Source organism: Mus pahari, chromosome 4, assembly GCF_900095145.1.
Source record: "Mus pahari chromosome 4, PAHARI_EIJ_v1.1, whole genome shotgun sequence".
Classification (NCBI taxonomy): Eukaryota; Metazoa; Chordata; class Mammalia; order Rodentia; family Muridae; genus Mus; species Mus pahari.
In genome coordinates, this window is record NC_034593.1 from 127,718,083 (window position 1) to 127,728,071 (window position 9,989).

Here is a 9,989-nt window from a genome sequence, read left to right on the forward strand (position 1 = left end):
TTATTTTATTTTTATTATATGTAAGTACACTGTAGCTGTCTTCAGACACTCCAGAAGAGGGCGTCAGATCTCATTAAGGATGGTTATGAGCCACCATGTGGTTGCTGGGATTTGAACTCCGGACCTTCGGAAGAGCAGTTGGGTGCTCTTACCCAGTGAGCCATCTCACCAACCCCCAGTGTTCACTTTCAAGTAGCTTTAATCATAAAAGGTGATCAACTGGTGTTAATTTCAGCATTCTTTAATTATCAGTAGAGCTTTGTGTAGACTTGAGGCCTTGTAGGCCTTCTCCCATCCACTTTGGCATGTCTATTGGTGTCCTTTTTGAGTTAATGCTTAGGCAGCCATACTTTGTTGGTGTGTAGCTTCAGACAATTCTAGGAGACATAATCTCACAGGAAATATTCCATTTCTTCAGGCTCTTAACACATTTATCCACTTGTGCAATGATCCCTAAGTCATATGTATTGTAATTGGATTGTATTATAGATGTATCCATTGGAGCTGGGCTTTGAAACTGTACATTTTTATCATTTGTTTTCTGTAATAGACTTCAATGGTTGAAATTGCAAGTTTCCTCAAGGAGTATTGAAGACTACATATATTTGTGGGTATAAGGAAAATATTTAGGGATTGTATTAGTTTAGTCAAGTGATCATAGTGGGTATTTATGTATTTATGAGTGTACACAAACACATATACACACTTAATCTATTTTGTAAGAAACATTTTATACTTTAGACAGAGAAAATCATATATCAAGAGAAACTTATTCTACATCATGTCTATGAATGTGTTTCAAAGCCCCAAGTCTTTGTTTTTCTTTACTTACATGCATATTAATGTATGTATGAGAATGTACTTGTATATAAGTATGTGTATACATTGTGTATGTGTGAGAGTATGAATGGGTATTTGTATATGAGTATCTATAATTAGTTACTTTTCTGTTGATGTAATAAAAATGCCATGGCCAAAGTAACTAATGGGGGAAAGATCATGTGTGTGTGTGTGTGTGTGTGTGTGTGTGTATAAAACAAAATTTAAGGAAGAGGCCATGGGGAAGCCATGGATTAGAAAGACAGCAAGGTGGAGACCATGGAACAACTCAGAGTTAAAGAAGGGAGAAATGATGTAATAGTATAATAATGTCAAAAATAAAATACTTAATGCAAAACAAGTCATATTTAAAATTTTGGAAGATATTTTCCCACAGCAGCATTCCTTTAAACTGCTTCACAATGTGGGAAAAACAAATGTAAAAGAGTTCAAAATTTATCTGTGTATGTCTTAACAGAACACAAAGGGTTATCTAAATATGAGATAAGGCTGAGACATTTAAATACCATTCAAACTATAATATGATATGGGGTCAGTTGCAATGTTTACAGCAGAGATCAAAATAACTGATGTTATTGGATACTTGTGCTTTGACTTTACAAGCTATCCATTTTTCATAACTCTGCATGATTTTTCTGGTTATAAAACTGTTATTTTTCTGTTGGCTATGTTGGTATGGATTGCTAAAAATTTTATAGGTGGAATTTAGCAGGGAATAGCATTGTAGATAGCAAGAAATGGTCTATTGGTCTATGAGTGTATATATGAGAATGTCCATGTCTGTGAGTGAGAGTGTATGTGAGAATATGTATGTGAGAGTGTGTGTGGGTATGAGTATTTGTATGTGCCTAATATCTACATCTATATCTGTATCATCTGACTTTGACAATCTGTCTATCTATCTATCTATCTATCTATCTATCTATCTATCTATCTATCTATCATCTTTACTGTTGATGTGGTAAAGTACCAGGACCAAAGCAATTTATAAATGAAAGAATTTATTTGGGCTAATGGTTTGTGTGGATGCAAATCTATGATGGCTTCAAAACATCACACAAAAAAATGGCATGGCAGCTAGACCAGGAAGCCATAAGCTTGGCTCTCTAAACACAAGAAGCAGAAAGAGGAACCTGAAAGTTACATAAGGGTTTTAATCATAGAGCATGCTCCCAAGAACACACATTTTGCCGCATAGATTTAATCTAATGTTTTAATATTTTTAAATTGATTATTTATTTTTAATTGAAAATTGTTTCTTTGCCCATACAATATATCTTGATTGTAGTTTTCCCTCCCTCAATTCATCCTAGTGCGTCCTACTTTTTCTCTTCTTAATAAATTCCCTTTCTGTGTCTCATTAGAAGAGAACTGACTTTTAAGTGATAACAATCAAACCTAACCAAATAAAATACAATGTGATGAAGCAAAAAAAAAAAAAAAATCCATATTGAAATTAGGCACAGCGACCCAACAGGAATCCAGAAAACAGGCAAGAGTGTCAGAGACCCACTCATTCTCTTAGGAGTCCCATAAAATTAGTAAGCTGAATACTATAATATATACACAGAGGATGAGGTACAGATGCATGTGGCCCCTGTGCTTGCTGCTTTAGTCTTTGTGAGCTCATATCTACCTTGCTTAGTTGATCCACAGGAACATGTCCTCCTGGTGTTCTCTGTCCCCTCTGACTCTAACAAACTTTTTGCCACCTATTCTGTAGATTACCTGAGCTGAGAGGGAAGGCTTTGATGGCGACCTCTAATTGAGACTTTTGTTCCACATGATGTCTGATTTTGGGTCTCTACATCTATCTGTTCCCCTCTGCTGCCAGAAGAAGCCTCTCTGATGATGCCTGGATAAGGCACTGATGGATGAGTATAGCAATACCATTATAAATCTCTCTCTCTCTCTCTCTCTCTCTCTCTCTCTCTCTCTCTCTCTCTGTCTCTCTCTCTCTCTCTCTCTCATCTTTCTATTTTTTTTTAACCAGTTGTGATTGATTTTACCCTATTATTCTGGACTATCTACATCTTGGATCTTGGTTACTCAAGCAATATTGGATATGTATTCCTTCTCATGGAATGGGCTTTAATTCAAATCATGCATTGGATGGCTACTAAGTTCTGTCCCATTATTGCCCTAGCATATTTTGTAGGAAGTATACAAATTGTGGATCAAAGATTTTGTGTCTAGGTTGTTGTCTAGTTTTTCCTTTGATAGCCTACTAAGTACCTTCCCACAACAAAGAGAACAAAATGTAGGAGTGAAGTCTCTATTTAAGCACCAGCTCCAGTCCTGTGTTCAATCAGTTGTGTGGGTATTGGCCTCAGCAATAGAGCCCCACTGTCACTTTATGGACAACAACATTTTTTTCTTACCAACAACCTGTATTATTTGCCAGTTTTAAATTTCAGGAAACTTTGGGGGTGAGATTATAGCTTGAAGGTTACAGTTTAGAGGTATTGGTTAACAATATTAGATATCAATTGCTTATATTTTTGTGCAAAAGGGGGCCTTATTTAATATTTAGAGTGCCTAATATGGTATACCTTGGCAATACTTCATAAGAGCATATTGATATGAGAAATACAGGGACATTTTGAAAGAGGTAGTTTTCTTAAGACACAATTAATTAAAGCTTAGGAAACATAAGCAACAATACACCTAAATTCATCATTTTACAGTTATTCTAGATTATTATAGTGTCTGGGGTTGTCTACATGGTATTATTACTTTACCATACTCAATTTTAACATTACAGTGGTTAGAAATGGGGTTGAGAATATATTGACATGGGAATGCACATAATTTTAATATTTAAAAACACGTTATTCTGATTTTGTGCTAATTAATTTTTAAAAGACACTGCTCTAAAACACAAAAAGAAAATCAGGTGGAAAATATGAATCAAAACAAAATGTACATTTCATTTAGGAAGTGGTTTATATGTATACATACACAGCAGTCACGCCTTATTTGTCTATAATTACTGTGTATGCACACTCATGCATACACACAGTACGATAAGATACTAGCAATAAAAAGTGAAGACTAAATCAGGGTGCAGTAAAATGTGGGGAAAATGAGAAATGGAAGTAACATACAACATATGCCTTTTAGATAAGACGTGATGTAAAATATGATCTCAAAGTAATTGAAATCTCGATTTGTTCCAATATGTGAAGGAGAGAATGTGTCTGTTACAACCCCCTTCCGGGTGACAAGGCTTCCTTTTTCTCTATGGAAGCAACAAGTGTTCCTAAATACGATCCATCTCTTCATCCCCCAGTACTTTTTTTTTTTGTTTTTGTTTTTTTCGAGACAGGGTTTCTCTGTATAGCCCTGGCTGTCCTGGAACTCACTTTGTAGACCAGGCTGGCCCCAAACTCAGAAATCCGCCTGCCTCTGCCTCCCCAGTACATTTTTAATTCTCGTTGTCTCTGCCCATCCTTGAGACACTTATACTACAGACTAAGGGAGGTGTGATGAGCATCAGCAGAGGATCTTCACACAGTAATCTGGTGCAACGGATTGATGAAAGCACTACAAAGCACTTACATTTAGTTAAGTTTATCTCAGAGAATGCCTTCCAGTTACATTAGTTTTTTTTTTTTTCTAGATACTATCTATGGAGCTGCTGGAGTTTTCATGCCGAGCTCCAGGAGGCACATGGTTTTCTATTACTCCTATAATAACCAATCTCCATTAAACATTTAATATGGACTAGACAGAGCTTTGAGACTATGTCATGGATTATTTAATCCTCAAATTATAGTATGCAGTCCTATGAAACGCACTTTATAATTTTTAATTTTAAGCAAAATGATGTTAGGGAACTGGAGAGTCTGAGTTGCTTCTCCATCCTGAATCTATTACTCTTCTCTAAGAAGTGGAAGAGCATAGATGCGGGTCAACATGATAAAGCACAGAAGTCTGTGCCATTGTCCTGTGTCTGAAATGTGACTTCTTGAGAGTGTATGGTAATGGCTGCAGATAATATTGGTTCTCAAACCAGAAAGGTGTGATGAGCACTGTACATTCATAAGAATTGTACTCAGATAGTTTCTCCAAAGAGATTCCTCCTTTCTTTACCTTGTTGCATTTTTAAAGAACATACATTTCTCAGGTTTCATTGAAATAATCTCCTTGAATAGATTGCTATGAATTCCCCCTTGATTACTTGAATCTTTCATGCAGTCTAAGTAAATCTATCATCTTCCATTTTACGGATTTAACAGGTTACAGTATGACATTTGCCATACCAGCTTTTCTAGATGCTGCCACCGCGAGCTTTCACAGGTTTCGCTGGATGTTCCAGGAAGTTGCTTCTCTCATTTTGCTCACCCAAGCTCCTGGTTGCTCTTAAGACAGGGGCTGCTTAGGTCCTCAAATCCTGATCAAAGCTGTGAAGATCCTTCATCTTCCGATCACACCGAACAGTTCTTAGTTCTTCTCTGCACTGTCCTATCCTTGCAAAACAGTTCTTGCTTACTGATCCTTTGTCAGGCCTTAACGTAAATGCGACCCAGTTCAGGGCCCTCTTACTCCACACTGTCTGGTTTAAATATCTTTTCTTAAAACTTACGGGCAGCTGCAACCTCACCATGCAGGTTGGCACATACTGAATACGCTAATGGAAGAGATATGACAAATAATGACTTTAATTATAGATTATCTATAATACTTGTACGTACCCAGGTAATTAGTAGAAAAACAATCTAGTGATCAATGTATGATGTAGAAGCCATTGCCATTCCACACAAGCTAGCTATTCTCTTTAATATTGAGAATCAGTTAGAAGATAAACTGTTAGAATTGATGATATAACTAAGATAGAAAGAAATGAGCCATTTTCCTTTATACTTTATTTACCTTTTACTTGAATATTTGTCAGTTTTTTAAAAAAAGACACTGTTCAGTTTTTAGATTATGTCTTTTAGGTTTTTTTTTTATCCATCAGATCATACACCCCCAGTTATCACATGCAAAGAAAAGTTCTGTAACCTTGCTTAGACACATCACAGGCAAGGAGCTACTGACTTAAGTTATTAAGAAAGTAATATTCAGATATGCCACATTCCCAAAAGTATGAAAGTCATCTTTGTTTAAGAAAAGTAAGGAGTAGATATTTCTAATGTGGGGTTTCTTATGAGGAAAATAATCTCTATTTTCTCTGTGTACAGATAAATCATGTGTGAATAAATTGTGGATCACATTTATCTTATGAAACTTACTACTTAGGAGAATAGGGAAAATCAATGTGACATTTTAATACCCTTTGAAGTTCCCACACATCCCGCACTTCACAACTTTTATCTTCTCTCGCATCAGCTGCTTTTTATATTGTATTTCGCTGTAAATAACATTTGCATTTAAAGCCACTGTCCCCTCTTCTTGTTTCATTTCCCTTCCTACTGTGTTTTCTTCTGTCACTTTGACGTTTCAGGAAGACTGATATTTTCTGTCAAAGGTAACTAAACACCATTATATTAAATCCCTGGCCTCTGAAAGTGTGTTAATAACTTTGATCACTGTATTTGTATAATTAAGGTGCAAGGCCTAGCTTTAAAGGAGTTCATCTCTAGCTTTGAGTCAGGGAGAGATGATGTGTTTCCAAAGATGAGTACGCAGTTGGAAAGGCTCTGGTCTCCTTTGGTGTCACATCTATCTATGTCCCCAGACTGCTCATCCAATGTTCCAATGACAATGATTAGCGGGACCCCCTAGGAGCCGCAGATGGAATGAGGCAGAGCGATAAGGCATGCTGCCTCTCAGCTCACCAGAGAGCAAGGCTCTCCTCACAGGATGCCCAAGAGGAAGCCGTTTAAACAAGCGTGCAGAAAATATTGGGGTAATTACTAAGCACCAGGAGGAGGTCTCAGCATTGAGACAAGATTCAAAAATTCATTCAGCAGATTAATTGATGCTTCCCCTGCAGCTTGTCTTTGGAAATAATTCCCATGAAAATTTGCAGCTGAGAGAGGAGAAATGTATTGTTAAAAAAAAAAAACAGATATTTTTATTACAGCGAACATATTTTCTGATGTTTGAATAGCATTTATTTCTGCAAGAGATGCTCTGATTCTTTTGAGGGCTTAAAATAAGACTTTTCCACAAAAGATAGAAAGCCTTGATGTGTTCAGCTACATCATAAGAAGCTTTAAAAGTATTCCGATTGTGGGACGTAACTAGGAAAAGCTCTTTTGTGACTTCAATTCTTTCCTGGCATAATAGCCTTGTTTGCCATTCTGTCATCAGAGCCACTTCATCTAGAACAAAATCTTCTGTGGATGTATTTGCTCAAGAAGTGCCCTGAAGGAAGAGAACAGGCATCCATCCATCAGTCCCACAGGATTCTGGAGTGGAACATCTCTGATATGACAGATTTGTTTTGGGGGAAAAGCAAAGCAACCTTTGCCTCCTCCTTTTCTAACCAGCTGACAATAAAAGACTTTGAGAGCAATAACAGAGAGATTGCTACTTATCAACTACACCAGTTTGGAAGAAATGCAAAAAAGCAAAGCTGTGTGTGTGTGTGTGTGTGTGTGTGTGTGTGTGTGTGTGTGTGTGTGTGTGTGTGTGTTGTAGGCACTCACGTATGCCTCAGTGTTTATGGGCCAGGGAGTTAATCTTACAAAAGGCATATCTATGTGTTGGAAACACGTGTGTATCACTTTGAAAAGTGAGAAGGCAAACAGTTTCAAGCCATTTTGCTGAATTATTTTCTACCCATGGGTCTACGATTGATTATGACCAGTTTAATTAGAAATTGGCTTAAGATAAGTGAATTTGATTATTCTCAATGCAGAAGGCAGATTATGACCATAGTGATTGTGGCATGACTTAAGAATGTGAGAGATGGGATGTCCATGACTATGAAATGGAATAATCAAGCTAAATGAATCTGCTCTTAGAAGAGATGCCCATGGGTCTTTTTTTATCTTCAATTTTTATCCCTCTTGAGCTTCTGGCATACTAGATTCATCCAGATATCATGTAGAAGCTCTATAAAGCCCACATTCATAGAAATATAGAATTGTGGCTCATAATTTTATGACTATAAGGATAAATATGCATTTCTTACATAAAAATATTTTTCTTGACCAAAATTTAGTTTTATCCTGATCTTAACGAAAGCATGTATTGGTTACAAGGTTACAAGTGCATCTCTCTCTCTCTCTCTCTCTCTCTCTCTCTCTCTCTCTCTCTCTCTCTCTCTCTCTCTCTCTCTCTCTCTCTCTCTCTCTTTTTGGTTTTTCAAGACAGAGTTTCTCTGTGTAGCTCTGGCTGTCCTGGAACTCACTCTGTAGACCAGGCTGGCTTTGAACTCAGAAATCTGCCTGCCTCTGCCTCCCAAGTGCTGGGATTGAAGGCGTGTGCCACCACTACCACCTGGTTACACGTGTATCTCAGATGGTAGAAATGGAACACATTGTATATAATAGACTAGTCATCCCTGAATTAAACAAATGTCCTCATAGTATTCTACATAAGAATTTTTGATAGATAATTTTGAAGGCCTCAAAACCTTTTCTTTCTGGCCCACACATACTGGGCTTCATTAAAAAATCATGGAGCAAAATTCTCTAGTGTGCCAATCCAACTGACAGGGATAGGCCGGTAAATTCTGTTTCCAGCACACATTTTAGGTTTCCAGCACACATTTTAGGTATAGGTTATCTTTTGTTCACATTAGAAAACTACCATTAACAGACCATTAAAAATAAAAACAAAATACAAAATACAAATACTAGCTAACATTGTTGAACCCCTGGTAAATCTGAGATTGTTTAAGATGTGTGATAAGGTCTTCACATTAAGGGTTTTTTTTTAATTCAATGAGCTGTTACAGGCATCTTGAGTAATCAAGCTCTTGTTTGTTGCTATGGAGTATAGCAATTTATTTTCTTTAGTTGTATGTATGCATCACATATTACATCATCATAATATTCACCTAGGTGTCTTGGTAATAATTAATGAGATAAGTAATTGGGAAAGTAGATGATAATGAGTAAAAAATGTTTTGATAAAATGAATTAAAAACCCCATTGCTTTCTTCAACAATCGTTCTATTTAATTATCACTGCCCCAATTCCAACATGACCAGTCTCCTCACATTTCTCTTGCAACTAGCTTTAATATTTAATCTCTGTGAAAAGTATTTAGTTGAACAATGCATTCTTGAAATTAAAAAGCAAAATGTTCCCTTTAGATAGATATAATATACATGAACATATACACATATATATGTATATATATGCACATATATAGATGCACATTCTATGCACATATATCATTTACATAAGATTGGTTCTGATTTCATTTCTATTTTAACAACGGTGTTAATGTTCTTACAAGAATCAGGTGTTTGGAATACTTTCCAAAAGCTTATGATTCTAGAAAATGCTAAGCTACACATTGACTATAATGCTCCTTCCATTGACTGTGAACTTCCAACAATCAGAGGTATACGCAGCAGCACCCACCTTCAGGGTATATATGAAGACACTGTAATTGTATAGTCCTAGGAAGACGATATCTCCACATCTCCCAACATCACCTTTTTGTGTAGTCCTCTCTAGTCCTTAGGAAGTAGGGTTTATACCTCACTGACTTATTCATCACATTCCCTAGAAAAGGTCTTGCTTTCTTACTCCTGTATGTACTCCAGAAGCACCATGCCCCCCAGCTTATCCTGTGTCCTAGGTTGTCGGTTCCCTCATTTTCCCTTGCTGCCTGACATGGGTTCTTTGATTTTTGAGTTATTTTGTATAAAAGCACACTCAAATCACAACTCAGATTGAAAGATGGCCCATGGTAATCTTTGCTTATTCCATTTTACTGTCCTTTCATGGGTATTTTGTTCCTTATTCTAAGGAGGAATGAAATATTCACGTGTTGGTCTTCCTTCTTGGTTTTCTTGTGTTTTGCAAAATGTATCTTGGGTATTCTAAGTTTCTAGGCTAATATTCGCTCATCAGTGAGTGCATATCTAGTGACTTCTTTTGTGATTGGGTTACCTCACTAAGGATGATATCCTCCAGATACATCCATTTGCCCAAGAATTTCATAAATGAATTTCATAAATTCATTGTTTTTAATAGCTGAGTAGTACTCCATTGTGTAAATGTACCACATTTCATGTA